This window comes from Tiliqua scincoides, chromosome 6, assembly GCF_035046505.1.
Source record: "Tiliqua scincoides isolate rTilSci1 chromosome 6, rTilSci1.hap2, whole genome shotgun sequence".
Taxonomy (NCBI): Eukaryota; Metazoa; Chordata; class Lepidosauria; order Squamata; family Scincidae; genus Tiliqua; species Tiliqua scincoides.
In genome coordinates, this window is record NC_089826.1 from 80,774,700 (window position 1) to 80,795,182 (window position 20,483).

Sequence of the window (20,483 nt, forward strand, 5' to 3'; positions counted from 1 at the left end):
TGAAGCCAATTGCCATTTTATTGCATTTGAAATCAATCAGGATTAAGACCTTTTTTTGTGTGCTCGACACAGATGGGTTATGTCATCTAGGGATAAGAGCATGAGACCTGTCTCCCATACTGTGTGGTCAGAGTAACAGCATATGAAGCTGCCTTGTCCTATGGAACAATCCTGACCTACCTTTACGCTGGCAGAGCAAATGCTCCACCAATGTGCGCTGTAGCAAACGTGCCATAAAGCACATGGTGACAGTGCACCATCTAGGCCCACTGGTGGGAAGGCCTGTGCCTTCCCACCTGCTCCAGTGCAGGGAGCAGTGTGCGTTGGAGCAGGTAAGTTCCCACCAGGCAGCACAGAGGTGGGGGATGCAATGGGGAGGGCGGTGGGCGATGGGCTGGGGGTGGGTAGATCAGGAGGGGTATGCCAGTGCACACCTCCCTTCCCAGCGGGGGGAGAAAAACGGCTCTGTTTTGCTCCCCCTGTGCGGAAGGGAGGGGCCGCTTGCCCGCCCCGCTGAGCGCCCCCCACTGGACTGGGCAGTCTGCCCCCCTCCAGCTACGCCACTGATCCCCCTTCGTGGACCTGATCCACTAAAAAAGGGCAATGCGGACTTGCAACAAATCTTCCCTTACCTCTGGGAGACTTTCTACCTCCTAAATTTCCCTCTGGGTGCAGAATGAGCTATGCTGGTGCTACTGCTTTGGTGTGGGGGAATTTGCACTGGACTGGGCTGCCCGTCAGGCCGTTGGTCCGTCTAACTCAGGAACGTCTAGGACCAACAGCAGTGTTATCTCCTGTCCTTCAAAGTGAGCTGAACCTACTCATGAGCAAATACGCACACGCCGCTCTTTTTTGTTTTCATAGGGCTCAATACATTTTCCTTGTCAGCGATCAGCTTGCCAGTTTCGCGACCCATCCAAAACCGGGTCACGACCCACTAGTGGGTCTCGACTCAGTTTGTGAACTGCTGTTCTTGAGTTTCTTAGAAAGAAAGAAAAACTTGTTACATGAGTTGGCGCCTGCAGGACAGATATACCCTGCCTCGTTTTGTGCCTGTGGAATATTTTAATTCAGTCTGGCTTTGTTTGTTGTTTGTTTTTAAACGTAATGCCTTTGGGCTTGTATCTCCTTCCTTTTGATGAAGCTTATGAATACAAAACCATTTGAAAGCTGTGTTTTTATTGTATCGTAGTGACATTTAATTTTTAATGCTGCCGTTTACAGTGTGAAGTGAGCGTTTACGGTGTCCTAGTGTACGTTGATGTGACAAGGGTTTGCTGTTAACGTTAAATGTTTAAACATAATATTTGCACTTTCAAATGATCTCCATTGCTGTGAGAACGCTCGACGGTAAGTACAAGCCGAAATAATTCAATTTTAAGTATTGCCGAACGAAGCCAAGCACCGCTGCAAATTTGAACTCATTATGCAGATATTATTTGAAGGTTAAAAAGCACAGTTTATTTACATTATCCTTCCTTAATTTTATTTATTGTTGCACAGTTCAGAGCATCTGTGAGGAAAAACTGTCAATGCTATGACAATATGTACTTGATTTCTGGTTGGAACTGTTTGGAACCCTTCAAACAGCTTTCCTGTGAAATCATTGAGATGACAAGGCTCCAGAAACAGTGAGAAAAGGCTGCTTCTGACATTATTTTTATTAACGCTTCCAATTCAAGAGTGTTTTTTAAGCAAATATTATAGACAACCAGCCGACCAGTGGAAAGACAGAAATAGGATTGGATAGGTGGGTGGAGTGAAACAAGGGTTGGGAAGGGTGTATTTGTACCCACCCATGCTGGGAGCCCAACCTCAATGAGACCTTCTCCAAAGGGGAGGAGATGGTACCAAATGTGTCCCCCGGGTCTCAGCTAAGGAGGCCAAAATTTTGCTGCTTTTGCTGAGAAATGATGGGTACAGTGCAATGTCCTAATCCATGGGCTTGACACCTTCAGATTTTAAGCCCTCATGAGTGCCTTCATAGGGCCTCCCAGACATGACCGAAACCACTTCCAATTCGCATTTGCAACTTTAGGTCATGTCCATAACGTTCTGTGCCATAGGGAGGCCCCATTGGCCACCCCTCCTCTCTTCCTCCCTCTGCCTTTCACTCCTTCTTGCCCATCACATGCCCCTCCACCAGCTTACATAGCCTGGCACAATTTCCACACCTCTAGAAAGAGCCTTGTGCTGCCGAAATATTCGTTTCGGCAGTGTGAGGCCCAGATAGGACTGGGCCAACAGCCTCTGCCTGCTAACTGCTAGTGGGACAGCTCTGTGAATAGGCCACTTGCCTTAGCCTTTCAGCCCATCCCTGTAACCCAGACTTTGCTGGATAGCTCCCCTGCTGATCCTGGCCTCATCCTGGCTAGTTCCTACTCTGACTGTCCTGACCTTAGTGGAGAGGTAGCACAGTTCAAGCTTGTGGCCAGCATCATTTTCATCTGTCCTAATAGGAAGACCCACCTCCTTTGGACCAGGGATTGGTTATCTCTGGGCCAACTCACAGGCTCCATCAGTTCAGTCTGGAATCCCTGCTGGCCAGGTGACTTCAGCAGCAGGTGGATGGAAGTGGAGGGAATTAGGTTCATTCTTTTGCCATGGACAGATCACTACTTGATAGGGTTTAGGCTGGTTCCTCTTCTAAACCTCCTGCTGTTCATATCCTTTGCGTTACTCAGGATGGGTGAAAATGGACAGTTTAACATCAATATAATAGTTATTCAGAACACTTCGAAATATACACTGATATATGCCATTGCTACAATCAACACAGATAACGTATATCCATTTAGTCAAACTGCAGATCATGAATGTATGTCCCAAATACAACTAATTAAACAAGTAGAAAACTCACAGCATGTGTACCTTATTTATATAGATGTCCATCAGGTGAGAGAACCAAGTTCTCAATCTCAGTTATTTCCCTGGCCAGCAACATCTTGTTAAACAGGGGCTCTATTCTGAATTTAACAAGGACAAAGGAGAGCAGAAACATTGCCTCCCCTCCGTCTTTCTCACATTGGGGGACTCCCGCTCTGTGCTATGACGTGTTGTGTGCCAGAGGATTATATCTTATCCTCCATGTTATTTAGCATCTACATGAAACTGCTAGGGGAGACCTTTGGGGGATTTGGAGTTGGCTGCCGTCAATACACAGATGACACCCAGCTCACTCTCTCCACCTCATCTAATACATGAGTAGCTGTTGAAACCCTGGACCGATGCCTGAGACCAGTAGGTGTCTGGATGGGGGTTAACAAGCCAGAATTGGATGGGGACAAAACAGAGGCTGTCTTGATCAGGAGTTTTGTGACATCAGGAACCCATCTGGATCCATAAGCCTCTGAAGCCATCTGAACTCAGTACAGTAGCTGGGGTTGGCATACAGAGGTGTTGGCAACCTTCAGTCTCGAAAGACTATGGTATCGCACTCTGAAAGGTGGTTCTGGAACAGCGTCTAGTGTGGCTGAAAAGGCCGATTCAGGAGTGACAATCCCTTCCGCACCGGGAGCAAGTGCAGTCTGTTCCTGGTCTTTCTCCCTGGCTATGGGCCTTCCTTCTTTGCCTCTTTGCCTCAGACTGTTGGCCAAGTGTCTCTTCAAACTGGGAAAGGCCATGCTGCACAGCCTGCCTCCAAGCGGGCCGCTCAGAGGCCAGGGTTTCCCACTTGTTGAGGTCTACTCCTAAGGCCTTCAGATCCCTCTTGCAGATGTCCTTGTATTGCAGCTGTGGTCTACCTGTAGGGCGCTTTCCTTGCACGAGTTCACCATAGAGGAGATCCTTTGGGATCCGGCCATCATCCATTCTCACAATATGACCGAGCCAACGCAGGCGTCTCTGTTTCAGTAGTGCATACATGCTAGTGTTGCCTCCCGTAGCTATGCTACTGTCCAAAATGATTCCCCATTCTTGCAGATGTAAGGGTGTGTGTTACCAGCCTAAACCCTATCAAGTAGTGATCTGTCCATGGCAAAAGAATGCACATAATCCCCTCCACTTCCATCCACCTGCTGCTGAAGTCACCTGGCCAGCAGGGATTCCAGATTGAACTGATGGAGCCTGTGAGTTGGCCCAGAGAAATAAACAATCCCTGGTCCAAAGGAGGTGGGTCTTCCTATTAGGACAGATGAAAATGATGCTGGCCGCAAGCTTGAATTGTGCTACCTCTCCACTAATTCGTTGCTGCGCTTCTTCTGTTCCAGTGAAAAGCAGAGTGACAGTTTGTAAGCCCTCTGCAGAAGTCAACTAGCTGGCGAGGGGTGGGGAAGATTCTAGGCCACACATTTTAGAGGTTCCACCAGGACAAATTTGTTGGCCAGGCTGAGTGATATTCCTCCATGGTGCCCCAGCCTTCCTGTCCTCCATCTCGTCTTTCTCCCCACAAGCAGAGTACTGATAGCAAAGCTCCGAATATCCAAGCGAGGCGGGGTGTCTATTACTGATCTCAGCTCTGATACCGAGGTTAAGAGCCAAGAGCATATGTATGTTCATGTATGTGCAGACCTTTTGAGCAGTGTACAGCGAGAAGATCCTTGAGCATTGTGAAATGGGTGTGGGGGGTGGGTTGGCAGTGATCTTTGGTGTGAAAATGGGCTTATATTATATTGGTGCAAGGTTGATTCAAGGGGGTGTTGAGCAATGGTATCTGCCTTGGGGTGCCCACACAGGCTCATCTAGGAAAGTGAAGGTCAATACAAGAGACATTGCATGCCCCAGACTACTTCCAGGATAAGGGGACTCATTAAGGAGTGCCCCCCACAAAGTTCCCCCCCCCCAAAACCAGGTGTTTCGTAGCACCAACTTGCAGGTACAACTGGAAAAATGAAATCAGATCATGATGTAACTTCTCAAACAAAGCTATTTCACAATTTAGGGCTTTCCTTCTTCAAGACATTTCCAAGGATCGATCGATCAATCAATAAATCAACCAGTTTTCTTCTCCAGCACTCTTGAATCAGCTATGAATCTTCAGCCTTGTAGGAAGTTATGATCAAGCTATATAAGCATTCTTAGCCTTTTAAAAAAAATGTTTAAAATAAATAAATAAATAAGAGAGATCAGAGTGAAATAATTTAGTAACCCACAGAATTCATTTTGTTTAATTTATGCTAATCACAGCCTATTGGTGGTTCTGGCAGATAAAATAAAGCCGGTGGAGAGATTGCGCTGAATAAGCTGCAACAATTAACCCTAGAAATTATCACTGGGAAAGTGGGTTCAGCTTTGCTCCTGTAAATAATATGCCCCACAAATGCTGTTAATTGTGGGTGATTAAAGTATTGATTAAATGCTTAGCGTGGAAATTATATGTACAGTATATAATTACGTGTATGTATATGTTTAATCTAAGGTATGTATTTACTTGAATGCATAGCTGTGTATATATAGCAATAATTCCATCTGTTTGGATTGGAAACCTATCATAATCTGTAAACGAATTAATTTGTTCTGCATGCTTCGTGAAGAAAAAAAATAGTTAGCTTTGGCATACTGGTAGTCGACAATAGCCAAAAATCGCAGAGAGAGAAAGAGAGCTAATAAAATGTTGCTTACTGTGTATTTTTATCCCATCCTAAGAATGATGTAAGTAAGATTCTCCAGCCTCCCTGCCTTTTAACTTCAGAACTGTCTTGTATGAGGTAGACTAGGCTGAGATTGACAGCCCCATATGAGTTCATAGGAGTTTAATCCAAGTTCTTATTGATCTGTCCTAATATTCAGTTGACTGACAGTGCAATCCTAACTTGCACTAGAAACAGGCAGGCCAGCGGGCCTGCGCTGTATCCAGCGCAAGTTTCGGGCACTTAGTGGCTCAAACCTGGGCAAGAGGAATCCCCTTTCCCTGGGGAGAGCCACTGCAGCTCCAATGGGGCTACTCAGATCGGAGCCACCTCCAGAAGTAGTGCAAATTCGAGCAACCTGGGGCTAGCGCAGGCTGCCCGGGAACAGGGTTAGGATCCGGCATAACAGCCGAATTCTGGCTCCGCCTCCCACTCCCTAGCCACCTGCCCATGGGACTGTCTGCCCTTCCCAGCCCCAAAACACCTCCTCCCCACCCTCCCATTCCCCTCCATTGGCCGACTTAAACTCATCACCCTGGAGCCCGTGATGGTGCAGTTTGCCTGGTGCAAGTCCCTTGTGCCGGCTTAACTGCCTCCAGGGTGGTGCTTTATGGCACTTTTGCAACACCCCAGGGCCAGTGCAAGGGACTTGCACTGGCCTAACTTCCAGTTAGGATTGTGCCCTAAATCACTCTGAATCCCAGGAAACCCTCAGGCAGGGGTTACATCTGGAATGGGTTCCTTCACCTCCCTCACTAACCTAACCTCTTTCTGAGCTTTAACCTTCAGGAAACCCAGTCCTAACCTGTGCTGGCACAATCAGGCCGTACGACCTGCACTGTATCCAGCACAGTTTAGGAGGCAGCTGGAAGTCTCTTCAGGGTAAGGGGATATATTTTTCCCCTTACCCCAGGTAACGTCCCAGCCACCACTATGGAACTTCTCAGATCTGCACCAGCTATATAGCTGGCACAAATCCACAATGCCCTGGGAGGGGGGTTAGGACGCGGAGAAGTCCTGCTCTGCCAATCCTGCCCCCATTCTGATCCACGCACTCTGCCCCTGTCCAAAATGCCCCCTCCTCACCTCCAAAACACCCTTCTGCCACCCTCCCCATACACCTGCATCACCCAGTGCTGCTCCTGGTTGCAGTGCTGGCATGCTGGTGCAGGCTGTTGGGGCAGCACTGCCCCACACTTGATCACTGCCCTCGCAAGTAGTTGCAAACGCACTTTACAGCATGTTTGCAACAGTCTGAGCGTGTGCAGGGATCGCTGCACTGGCTCAACCGGCAGTTAGGAACGTGCTGTGACTCTGTGACTACTCCCTATGCTGTTATGTTCTTGTAATAATTTTTGTCAACGTTATCTTCCTTTCACTTCCTATACATGTGCCCTCTTATGCACCACCTTCTGAGAAAGCTCCTTGTGAAGACAGTTTGATATCTTGAGGCACCTATTCTTCCTGATCAGGATCATTTGAGATTACACTTTCATTTCTTCCCTTTTAGGGAATTCCTATTCATCCAAGGCCCCTTTCTCTATGAGGGTTTCTGCCTTAGGAATTTCAACCAGTATTGTCTTTCCAAAGTTAACTTTCCTAAAGTCCAGTATGCATATCTGACCCCATTCAGTCCTCCCCTCATCTCTGTATCCCAAGAGATAATGTCACTCACTTATAAGTTTCCCACCAGCTTCACCTTGTCAACGGCGGTTTCTTTTCACTGGTGAGGATAAGTTCTAAGACAGCTGGTTCCTAGATTCCCCCTTGCCAACCAGCCTCCACTGGAAGTAACCTGCGCACTGATTTCTTTCACCTTCCAGCCGAGACCCTCGTCTTCCATCAGCATTTGTCTGAGGATGTTACCTAAGAGTAAATCCCACTGAGTTGTATCGTACTTCCGTATTCATAGGCTTGTGCTCTCAACTGCTGTCCAGTGCTTGATTACTAGTTTAGGCTATTAAATGAGTCTTAAATCCTTGCCAATCTTATAAACAATTTGTTCAGTCTTTCTAAACATTTGCAAGTCAAAGGCAGAAGACTGTAAATTCTTTCCACTGTGGAAACCCCCATAGCTATTTTTCCCTTTCAGGCAGAATTTAAAAAAAAATAAATTAAAAAGGAATGGAAAATTCCAAACCAACAAGAGCTTCTTTTTTTCCTCTTTCTCTCTCTCTTTTTTTTTTTCTGGAGTGATGTGCTTGGGGAAAAAACTGTGCTGTTTTTTTCCAAGGCAAAAAGAAAAAAAAATTAAAGTTGTATGAATATCATAAATATTGCATGCGCAGGGTACCTGTAGTGTTCCAGTTTCTGAGGGTATTTTTTAAATTAACCCTTTTGTCCATCTCAGAATTTTGGCACTGAGTACATATAAATATTCACAGGCTGGGACTGAGGGATATCCTGTTTGAAAGATGCATTAGTTTGCATGAGGGGGAAAAAAAATACGTATACTTTGTTTATAGATTCTTCTTGCAGTGCAGAATCTTGACACTTTTCAAACAGATATTAATTAAACTTTACAATACAATACCTGAACCTCTCCTTTATATACCAGAGTTATTATTATTTTATATATATGTGTGTGTGTTGGCATCCTTCAGTCTCGGAAGACTATGGTGTCATGCTCTGAATGGTGGTTCTGGAACAGAGTGTCCTCTCCAGTGCGCGAAGCCTGGGTAAAGTAGATATGGAGGATAGACTGTTTCCCATGCAGGAAATTCCTCCTCTCCACGCCGCTGAAATGGTCCAATGGAAAGGCAGAAGCCAATACGGTTGGTTCCAGCAGCGTCGCAGGAGTTGCCAGAACGTGACTGTGTTCAGCCATGAACTGCCTCAGGGACTCCGGCTCCGGATTTTGCCTCGAGGTTGACTCCTGAAGCCTTTTCCATAACTGGATGTAGCCACAAGGCAGTGGAGGTTTGGGATCAGAGTTTCCTTCTCTTAGATGAGCTGCCTTCCCAGGCTAAGGAGTCCTATCTACCCGGTGGCTGTTTAGTCACCTCTTACGACAAGTACAGCCAAACTGAGAGCCTATTCTTATCCCCAGCCCCCAGGGGGATAAGAAGAACCATGTTTCAGCCATGAGAACAGCTGTACGGGGGCCCAGCGACGGCGGCAAACCTGTAGTAGTTACTGGCCGCCATCTTGGCGTCTTCACAGGCGTCTTCACAGGCGTTCCATCTTGGCGTCTTCATATATATATATATATATATATATATATATATATATATATATATATATATATATATATATATATATATATACCGTTAATAATAATAATATTAGTAGGATAGGACTCTTTTGAATCTACTCTGGTAAACAGAGCCCCATGTGGTGTTCAGATGCTCTCTGGGTACTAGTCCCATGCTAATATTTCTAGTATCATAATGAGATACTCTGAAATGTGGCTAGAAATGGTAACATTTTGGAACAACTTCTAGCTGTTCTCTCACGGTAGCCCACTATCTTTTGTAGAGGCCATAAAAGTACCAAACAAAAATTGGTAAAATAATCTGGATTTTTGTTTTAACTTGGCCGTGTTCTGAACCCAAACTTGGATTTTGGTTAGAGGCAGCTAGAGGATGTGCAAAGCTCTAAGTTTTGCTGAGAGCCTCACCGCAGTGTGCAAGTACCTTTGGAGCCATTCCGGGTGGGGGAGCAAAATGGAGGCGTTCACCTGGAATGGCCAGAATGGCTCCAAGGGGAGGGGGAGGAACCCCTTGAACACTGCCGTGATGCTCCCTGCAAAACTTAGTGCTTTGCACCCACTTTAGCTATGCCACTGTCTAGAGACAGACAATATTTTTTAAGATTACAGAAGGTAGTTAAATAGTCTTCTCATTGCCCAGAGCATGCAACATATTTCATTTGTTCCACCATCATATTTGCCCAAAAGAGGTGCGGCAGGATTTTGAAATGCTTCAAAATCTTGCACAACGTATTTGGCCAGAAATGATAGTGAGACATGTGCGCATGACATGCTCAGTAATGGTTCCATCAAGCTAGTTTCCATACTCTGAGAAACTTGGTTCTTTCTGTTCTCTTTAGATATGCTGTCAGAGCTGACTTTCCGTGGGTTTGTCTCACTGTGCTGCTGTAATATTTAAAGGCCCAGAGCCACATAGCTGGAGGCAAACAGGAAAGGTGTTGCCATAGAACTGTCAATGAAATGATTCTTTGAGTAGGCAGGTAGTTTATACCCCATGTACAAAAAGAAGAGGAGGAAGAGACACTGTTTACCAAATTACAAGGACCAGGCAGTAAAAGAGTTAGTATTATGCAGTGTACTTTAGGTACTTTTCAGTGCTGTCTCTCTACTTAAGGTATACATACTTCTTGATGTTACCACTTCATGCATCTGATGAAGTTGGTACCTCATGCACAAAAACCTGTGCCACAATCAAACATGTTGATTTTTAAGGTATCATAAGACTCCTGACATATTTAACTGCAGGATAATGCTGCAGTTCCCAAACTGTTCTGGAGTTTGGGAGCCACAATAAGTCTTTGCAGGGGAGGGGGGAACGCAGCGATGCGCAAGGCTACCCCAGCCATGGAGAATCTACCAATAAAGATGGCAACCCAAGTCTGGTTTCACAATCGCAAACTGGAAGTGGGTCGCAGTAGTTATTTTTAGATTCTGCGCTACTTGGGGAGCCCTGCGAATGCTTCCGCAGGGCTCCCTGTACCCCTGGGAGGCTGCTACTCCTTCCAGTGAGTAAAAAGAAAACCCCATGTGCCCCGGCAGCAAGCACAATCCTGGGGATCACATTGCTGCATTCCCCCCTTCCTGTCCCTTAAAGGGGCAGGTGCAGACATCTTCAGGCTGTGGTGTTGCAGCACCCCAGTTTGAGAGCCTCTGGGATAATGTGTGTATCTCTCTGGAATTTTCAAGCACACACATCTGAAATCATGACTATAGCAGGCAGCTTAATCCTAACTAGCGCTGGTGCAGCCAGCTGCACCTATGCTGTATCCAGTGCTAGTTGGGAGTTGGCTCGAGGTCTCCTCAGAGTAAGGGGATATTTTCCCCCTTACCTTAAATAATGTCCCAGCCTGCCTTTTGGGGTTACTTGGATTTAGCTGGTGGAATAGCTGGTGGAAGTCTGTGCTTCTCCATGTAACACGGGCAGACCTGCGGCAGGGGTGAGAATATGGAGGAGGAGGAGAAAGTTATGAAGGTGAGTTTGAACAAAACCTTTGTTAATTTGTGCATTTTTATCTCATTTGATATTTTTAATGCTGACAAGGTTGTTTTTTGTTGAGGAGGAGAAGACTGTTTTGCTTTTTGTCCCACAATCCACTCTGTGTCACCCCTTAAAAGACATTCCTTTTGTACCTCTTCCGACAACCATTTTCCCCATTTACTAATTCTGCTCTCACTTCCTCTAACAGAGGGCGAGACGAGCGCTTGCAAAGCTGAACGTGTGGCATTTGCAGAATGATTCCTTTTCCTCGAAATGTCTCCACTGATACTGTATGAAGCTCATATCCATATGTCCTGACTATCTGCTAACAGCAGAACCCTGCTACAGTTGCTGCCTAAGCAGTTTCTGCCTTTTTTTTTTAATAAGGAGAAAGCAAGGCTTGCAGCTCATTCCCCCAGAAGTATAGTTATACGGGGTGGGGGAAGCAAACAAGGGCACAGATTAAATTCTTTTAACTCCTTTGCTGCCTTGCTTCTTTCCTCCCATCTTTCCGGTTTAAGTTTATAATTTAATTTTCAGTCATTTGCGCCTGGAAGCCTTTTCCATCCAATTCCTCTCCCTCTTGCCTCCACCAACCATCAAGTAGTAGCTATCAAAAGTGACTCTGGTATCTCACTATATTTTCTGCGCATAGCCAATAACTGATTTTAAACTGGGTTCTTTTTTTTCCAGAAGGCTCCAATGTGCCATGCAGAAGGAGAGGGTGGTGAGAATCTTGTCTGGCACGAGCCCTGTTTGGAAGTTTTCTAAAACTGAAAGAATATACAGTGGACCCTAGGTTTCTGCAAGGGATCTGTTCCAGGACGCCCCCCCCCCCGCAAATAGTGAATTTTTCAGATAATGAAATGGGAGGGAGGACATGCCAGCAAACTAGAAGTGCTTTACAATCATGTTCAGCAGGCCTGTTGAGACCGAGGGGAGACCACTGTGATTTCTCCCTGCACCTCAGAAGACCTTCAGGACGCAACTGGAAGCCACTTCCAATTGCATCCAGGAGGTCCTTTGAGACCCTCCAGCCATGTCCTTGGCATCCAAATCTGCATGGGCCAAGCCCATAAATAAGGAGGTCCCACTGTATATAAGTTAGAGCAAAGCTTGCTGCTACCCTACCTGCCTCCAAGTGTTTATTTTTTCATGCAGTAACGTCCAAATAAGGCTTCAGAGTTTGTATGGAATAAAGCCTTGCACAGTAGCCTGTGTCACACTATTAAAAGAGGGAGTAAATATTTATTGGAGCTTAGCTCATAGACAGCTGGAGAGAGGAGGCATGCCATCAATATTTATTAACAGGAAGTAAGCATGAAAAAGCCTGTTCCTGTTCTTGAAGTTGTTGGAGAGAAAAACTTTGTGGGTGTTTTCACCTTTTTTCATGTCCACATTAAAATTCACCGATGGACAAGAAAGTTCTGAATTCGGGGCACAATCCTGTAGAACAGGGGTGCTCAATAGGTGGATCGCGATCTACCGGTAGATCGCGAGGCAAAATGAGTAGATCGCGGAGTGCCGACCCCCCCCACCCTTCAGGTGCCTCTGGGAGGAAATACCGGGAGTAAGGCCCATTGTACTCAATGGGGCTTACTCCCAGGTAAGTGTGGCTAGGATTGCAGCCTCACAGCCTAATCCTAGGCATGTCTAGTCAGGAGTAAGTCCTGTTATACTCAGTGGGGCTCAAGGTACACCAACATACATTGTACACTTAAATGTTATATGTTATGATGGCGCGAACATTGTAAAAAAAACTCTGGTAGATCTCCGGGCCTTGCTGGGTTTCAAAGTAGCTCTCGAGCCAAAAAAATGTGAGCACCCCTGCTGTAGAAGGTTCTCCTGCGGAAGTCCCACTGAAATGCAGATCACTTCTGTGCTCTTGCACAGCTCCGATTCATTTTAATGGGTCTCATGCAGGTGATCTTCCAATTCAGACCATCAGTGGCCCTTTGGTATTCATGGGAGATCTGTTCCTGGTCCCCCCGCGAATACTGATTTCAGTGGGCAATTGAATCTGCAGGGAAGGCCTCAAGGACCTCCTGGAAGTGTGTTTTGGTCCACAGCATGATCCAGAAGTACCTCCTGGATTGCACCCATGTTGAGGGAAATCTGCGAATGCCAAACCTGTGGATAAGGAGGCTTACTGAAATGAGCTCATGAAGCAGGAGGAGGAATCGTGTCCACTGGCCCTGCACTTAATGTTCATGCTAACCTGTGAGCCGTATAAGAAGAGTTTTACTTTATAGAACTTCATCTGTTTGTGTCTCCACTTATCTAGACAGGGACCGGCTGCCTCAGTTCTAGACAACACCTTGCACACCTTTAAATAGATTTTTATATACAAATGGATCTCTCTCCCAGTCTGGCTGGGGTGACAAACCGGACCTTCATCTGATTTTGAGCACTCCCCGTACAATCAGAGACGTAAGCCAATTGTGGAAGCAGGTCACAGTATCTAAATGGAAATGAAATGAACTACAGTATCATCCTATAATTGCCTGCCCTATGAAACACATTACAGATCATAAGGACTTAAGTCCCAACCTCACCTAGTTAGAGGGGAGCTGATCAGGATTTGTTCTCTTTCCAGCCAAACGCTGAAACATTGAAAAGAGCCATTTCCTTCAAAATTGTAATTGGGAAAATTAACTGCAGGCCAAGAATGTAGAATAAAGGTGACTGCAAAAATTGGCATGTTACAATAATTTTTCATGGAGTGAAAGATTGTGTGACCCTGTTCAGGCATGACATTTAAACTTGGTTAACTCAAATCCAGTTGCATTGTCTTGACCTAAAATGTAAAGTTGCTGTAATATAAAAAGAACAAGTGAACTAGATTTCTGATTTCCAAATGAAACCCTGTGACCATTGCTGTGACATTATCCATCCAACTGTTCCTCAAAAAGTCCCAAGATTCATACTCTGTAGTTTTGCAATCCCTGCCTCAACAGGTTCATTCATCTGGGATGTACACAACTTTGGTTTTGTGTAAAAATTTGAATTTTTAAACGTGGCTTGCTGCTGCCATTAATTTGGTTGCTGTTATTTGAACAGAACCACCACAGCCCGTCCTATACTGGATTGCGCTGTCAGGGGCAGGGTGCTATGGTAGTGGAATATTTTTCCGCTGGCATCAAATGGAGGCCAATGGAGTGTGCCGCATTCATGGCACATTCATGGCTGCATTGGTGGCCATGTTGAGATCGCTGCCAGAAGAGGCGGTAGTGCTTCCCAGATGTTGCCCACATGCCTGCCAGAGACAGTAAGGTGGTGGCAAGGAGGAGGAGAGACCAGGCAGGGAGGGGGGTGGAAGGAGGAGGAGGAGGAGTTGGGTTCAGCGGCAGTGGCGTGTGCTGGATCCTATTCCCTCCATCAGCAGTCTCCCTGCCCCCTTTCTCTCCTCTGATTTGGGATAGGTCTAAGGAAACCCATTGCAGAGCAGAAGGCTTACAGAGGGGTAAGGGGAAATAATTACCATATTTTTCGCTCCATAAGACGCACGTGACCATAAGACGCACCTAGTTTTTAGAGGAGGAAAACTTACTTTTAAAGTAAGCCTGCCCTCCCCCTGTGGAGCCTGTGCAAATGAGGACCTTGCCCCCGGTGCGGACCTTGCCCCCAGTATTCGCTCCATAAGACGCACACACTTCCCCCCCCACTTTTTTGGGGGGAAAAAGTGCGTCTTATGGAGCGAAAAATACGGCAAGTTATTTCTGCCCAACTTTGCATATATGCAACAGGAACCAAATGTGTACACCTGTGGGCTGGGCAAAAATGGGTTAAAAAACAGTGAACCGACAAAAAATTTAAGAAAAAAAAAGACTCAGGATAGTCAAACGAAAGTGCAGAAGCAAAGTATCATGTAAGATCATGTGTTTGAATCTAAAATTGGGCAGATGACAGGCTGTGGGGAAGGGAGATGAGAAATCTTCCATTAAGGAACATTTCAGAGTTTTCAACTATTTCTGTTCTAGGGTGAGCAGTAAATCAAAATACTGTGCTTTCCTTGCATACCTGCCGAATTGGTACAAGCAAATCTTACTTAGGATAAAAGGTGGTCTATATAAGGAAAAAGCCCAGGCCTGCATTGCAAATTGCAACATTTTTCTCAGGGATGTGCAACTAGTAAGCAAACACAAGATAAGTCATGAGAAGGCGCATAATGGAGATTCTTTAGTGATCGCTCAAGCTGGGAGAAGAACACGCAGTTACTTTTGGGGTTAGTTCTTACTTAGGGTAGTTCCCAGTTGTGCACTTGTGGTTCTGTTTGGTGGCTGGCTTGAAACTAGGCACCTGTTGTGTTGAAGTACCGTGCGTACACGGGACTCCCCGCATGTCCGCACTTGGTTTCTCAGCATAAATGCTTCCTTGATATGTGTCTGGTGCTCCTGAAGCATTTATATTAGATACAAGACTTTGAGCTCTCTACAGCCAATTCTGTGATGGTTTTGAAACGTAATAATTTTAAGTAGCCCTACATGGTTCTATATAGCAAATGCTCATAGAGTCCATATATCCTATTGTCTCTCCTTCTATCCAAGAGAAATTCTAGGTGTTTTCTTCTCTCGTACGGACGGGGCAGTTCATTCAAAGTGTCATTTGCAGGTGCTGATAAACCTTAATGCACCAGAAAAGCCAAGAACAACAACAACAACAGTATTTATATACCGCTTTTCAACAAAAGTTCACAAAGCGGTTTACAGAGAAAATCAAATATCTAATGGCTCCCTGTCCCAAAAGGGCTCACAATCTAAAAAGATGCAAAACAACACCAGCAGGCAGCCACAAGAACAGACAGTGCTGGGGTGAGGTGGGCCAGTTACTCTCCCCCTGCTAAATAAAAGAGGAGCACCCACTTGAAAGGACCAGGACGTTGTGAATGCACCATATCCTTTATCCCATGGGACTAGTTGGAGAGTAACAGCGCAATCCTAACTAAATTCTCCTGCACCAGTGCAGTGGCGTATGCTACATCCTGCAGGGGAATTTTGGTTGGTGGTTTGCCCTAAGGTAGACCCCAGCAGCTGCTATGGGTCAACTTGGACCTATGCCAGCAGTATCGCTGGCACAAGTCCAAGTTGATCTGTGTTGATCAATCAGGCTTGGGGAGGGGATAGGATACCGCATGGGCTAGCACCACCAATTCCACTGCCTTCCCAGGCCTGGTTCGCCCACCTAACCCCTGCTCCATCACTGCCTTCACCCACCCTGATACTGGTCTTACCTGCTCCGGACTTTCGAGACTGAAGGTTGCCAACCTGCTCCGGACAGCAGTCCTTAGTGCGCTGGAGCCAGTGGGAAGGCTCCGAAAGTGGCAAGTGAGTCTTTTCTACCTTAACCACAACTGGTTAAAGAAAGAACATTTTTAAAACTCTGAGGATAGCATATCAGGCATTGTGTGGAAATGTTTGTCGAAAGGTAGTCTATTTACTGAAGCGGAAATTCTTGCAATCAGTCCCTTGTGGCCAGTTCAGGCTTGTAGCCCAAGCCAAGCATGTTCTGCCCCCCCCCCCCAGTACTTTTTCAAAGGCAGGCCATGGTAGGTGATGTGCAGCTCCCTAAGGCATTGTAGCTGGGGTTGCAGACAACGGATTAGATCCTCAGCCCATTTAAGTCAGCACAGATCTATCAGCTGCAGTGAAGCCAAGCCGACTGACACTCGCCAAGGGAGTGCCCTCATTATTTCTAGGATGCAGACAAGCTGCCTGCTGAAAACCTTTCCTAGGCCCTGAGACGAGATGAAACGCATGGTCTCCCTTTGCTTCTTTATCCCTGAGTTTCTGGAGTTTCTACCCCTGAATGATGCACGGAGGTACCTTTTGGTATTTCTTGATAGGAAAGGAGGCAGGAGTAAAACCAGAGGAAGGTTTTTAAAAGATTAAAAAAAAAAAAAGTTTTCAAAGTATTGACAACATATGTACATACAGGTCCTTCCTTCTCATGCGTGGTTTGATCGTCTGCAGATTTGATTCAACAGCCACTGTGGACGAGAAGCAGCCTGCCAATCCCTGGAGAAGGTGGAAAAAGTGTCCCTTTAAATCCTTGGTTTAAAAATGGCTTTTCTTACCATTATAGGGCACAATCCTAACCCCTTATGCCAGCACTGACATCAGGGCAATGCAGCTCTGAGGTAAGGAACAAACATTCCCGTACTTTGAGGAGGCCTCCGTGAGTGGCACCCAACTGCAGGATGCAGCACATGTCCCATTGGCACAGCTATGCCAGTGCTGGAAAGAACTGACATAAGGGGTTAGGATTGCACCCGTAGAGTGTTAGGCAGGCAGACTCCAACAATTAGAACTGCTGTTACCGGGTTGTGCTACAGTCATGACCCCCCTCCCTTGGTTGCCCCAGAATGACTTAATCACTTCCTCATTTTATTCTTCAGCAAACCTGGACCAAGGAAGGGGGTTGCTTGCCTCGGCACAAGATAAAATAGCAATTCTAGTCTGCCTGCCTCTCTGCAGCATTAAGAAAAGTGGTTTTTAAATCATGATTTTAAAGGGACACAGTTTTTTTTTTTTCATTTTTTAAGCAGATTTGATCTCACGTGGCTTTTAGCATTCGCAGGGGAACCCTTGCGGGTGCTGAGGTCCAACATACAACTTACAATAACAAACTTGGGAGCAAAAAAATAGAATGAAAAATTAGACAAAACGACAATGTTCCTAAAACATAACCCAGACTCTCGTAAAAAAGTGGGGCGCATATCAGAGCGAAACACAACACAAAAATTTCCTCCCCCAGAGACTCATTCAGAAACCTGCAGCGACTAATCATTTCACAAAATAAATGTCATTTTGAGTGTCTCAGGTCATGTATTCAAAGACTTTGTGACATCTGTAGATTTCGGAAATTATCGTTATCGCATTTTTAATTACAGCAGTACCTTGACTTTCATCCCCTTGACTTTAATCACTTTGCTCTTTCACCTGTTTTCAGTTATAACCGCACTTCAAACTTTGTCCTTGCGCTTTCCTCTTTTGCCTGATTTCATCCAACCTTCCACGATGTTTGTAGATGTCCCGATGTTTATTTTTCTTTTATTTATGTTTGTTTAGGTTTTGCACACAGTCTCATGTGTTACGCTGTTATGTACGTTTTTTGCCAGCCAAAATAAATTTGCAAGCTAAATAAGGCCATTCATCCATTTTTGACTTTCATCCATGCTCTGGTTCCTAACCAGATGAAAATGCAAGGTACTGTGTACAAATAGCTATATGTGTGTTTGTTAGAACTTGCAGGGTTCTAAATTGCATGGAAGACTTCAATGTTGTCCTCCTCATACAGGTGAAGTGTGTTGACAGGGGAAGGGCAACACCAGTGCTTGCCAAACTGTGAGCAGTGGTTCCCCAGGGAGCCCCAAAAACCAAGCAGGGGAGCTGCAGAGTTCTCACGAAAACCACAACAATGTGATTAAAACAAAAACAAAAACAGTCTTGTGGCACTTGAAAGATGAACCAAGCCAGAGCGCGCAAAGTGTGTGTAGGCAAAGTTTGAGAGTGAGGAAAAGAAGGCCACTCCTTTTCAATGCAAGTGATGTCTAAACCACGGGATGGATTCTGTGCTTTCAGATTCCCATTAGTTCTCTTGATGTTAGTGAGTAGCTTTCATGTATTCAAACATACCCGTATGCTGTATGTACTAACAAATGGAGAGTTTGGGGGCGCAATCCTAACTTGTGCTGGAACAGGCAGGCTGAGTTGCCATATCCAGCACAAGGTAGGGGCAGGCTGGCGTGCAACTTGGGGTAAGGGGTGTTTTACCCCGTGTCGTGTGCCGGACAGCCCTATGGGGCTACTCAGATCTGTGCCTGTGATCTTACAGGTGCAGATCCAAGCGACTGTTACCCTGCACATGCCTGATCTCGTCTGATCTCAGAAGCTAAGCAGGGTCAGGCCTGGTTAGTACTTGGATGGGAGACCGCCTGGGAATACCGGGTGCTGTAGGCATATACCATAGTCTTTCGAGACTGAAGGTTGCCAACCAAATCCAAGCGACCCATGTAATGTTGTTTGGGCCGGGGATGGGGAACCTGTGCTGCCGCAGCCAGTCCTACCCCCTTGCCAGACCTGATCTGCCTCCCAATCTGCCATCCCCCCCCCCGCAACCAAAAACACCCCCGCCTTCATTCTGCCTTCTCCCACCCTCTGCACCAGCCTTCCCTGGTCAGCACAAACTCTTCTCCAGGGCTGGATTCAGCTCTGGTAAACCTGTGTGCTGGCTCAGCCTTCTCCTGAGTAGGTGTCGTCTGCAAATTTAGCCACCTCACTGCTCAACCCTGTCTCCAGGTCATTTATGAAGAGGTTGAAAAGCACCGGTCCCAGGACAGATCCTTGGGGCACACTGCTTTTCACCTCTCTCCATTGTGAAAATTGCCCATTGACACCCACTCTCTGCTTCCTGGCCTCCAACCAGTTCTCAATCCATGAGAGGACCTGTCCTCTAATTCCCTGACTGTGGAGTTTTTTCAGTAGCCTTTGGTGAGGGACCGTGCTGAACACCTTCTGAAAGTCCAGACATATAATGTCCACGGGTTCTCCCACATCCACATGCCTGTTGACCTTTTCAAAGAATTCTATAAGGTTTGTGAGGCAAGACTTACCCTTACAGAAGCCATGCTGATTCTCCCTCAGAAAGGCCTGTTCGTCTATGTGTTTTGAGATCCTATCTTTGATGAGGCATTCCACCATCTTACCCGGTATGGATGTTAGGCTGACCAGCCTATAGTTTCCCGGGTCCCCCCTCTTTCCCTTTTTAAAAATAGGCGTGACATTTGCTATCCTCCAATCTTCTGGCACCGTGGACGTTTTGAGGGACAAGTTGCATACCTTAGTCAAGAGATCTGCAACTTCATTCTTCAATTCCTTAATAACTCTTGGTTGGATGCCATCAGGGCCTGGTGACTTATTGATCTTTAATTTATCAATGAGGTCTGAAACATCTTCTCTTTTAACCTCTATCTGACTTAACTCCTCGGTTAGGAGGGGCCGTTTGGGCAGCGGTATCTGCCCGAGGTCTTCTTTAGATATACAAACTAAACTTCTTTAGATATACAAAACTGTAGATATAGGCTGATGGGTTCTGAGCTGTCTGAGACAGATCAGGAGAGAGATCTTGGGGTGGTGGTGGACAGGTCGATGAAAGTGTCGACCCAATGTGCGGCGTCAGTGAAGAAGGCCAATTCTATGCTTGGGATCATTAGGAAGGGTATTGAGAACAAAACGGCTAATATTATAATGCCGTTGTACAAATCGATGGTAAGGCCACACCTGGAGTATTGTGTCCAGTTCTGGTTGCCGCATCTCAAAAAAGACATAGTGGAAATGGAAAAGGTGCAAAAGAGAGTGACTAAGATGATTAAGGGGCTTGGGCACCTTCCTTATGAGGAAAGTCTACGGCGTTTGGGCCTCTTCAGCCTAGAAAAGAGACGCCTGAGGGGGGACATGATTGAGACATACAAAATTATGCAGGGGATAAACAGAGTGGATAGGGACATGCTCTTTACACTCTCACATAATACCAGAACCAGGGGACATCCACTAAAATTGAGTGTTGGGCGGGTTAGGACTGACAAAAGCAAATATTTCTTTACTCAGCATGTGGTCGGTCTGTGGAACTCCTTGCCACAGGATGTGGTGCTGGTGTCTAGCCTAGACGCCTTTAAAAGAGGATTGGACAAGTTTCTGTAGGAAAAATCCATTACGGGGTACAAGCCATG

General features: G+C 46.0%; 1 protein-coding gene and 1 pseudogene across 7 annotated transcripts in view; both read left to right on the forward strand.

Annotated features, from left to right (window-relative positions):
- LDB2 (LIM domain binding 2) overlaps nt 1-20,483 on the forward strand; it is a 227,708-nt gene that overhangs the window by 120,123 nt on the left and 87,102 nt on the right. The gene's annotated exons all lie outside the window — the stretch shown is intronic.
- LOC136656419 (5S ribosomal RNA) lies at nt 18,598-18,714 on the forward strand (annotated as a pseudogene).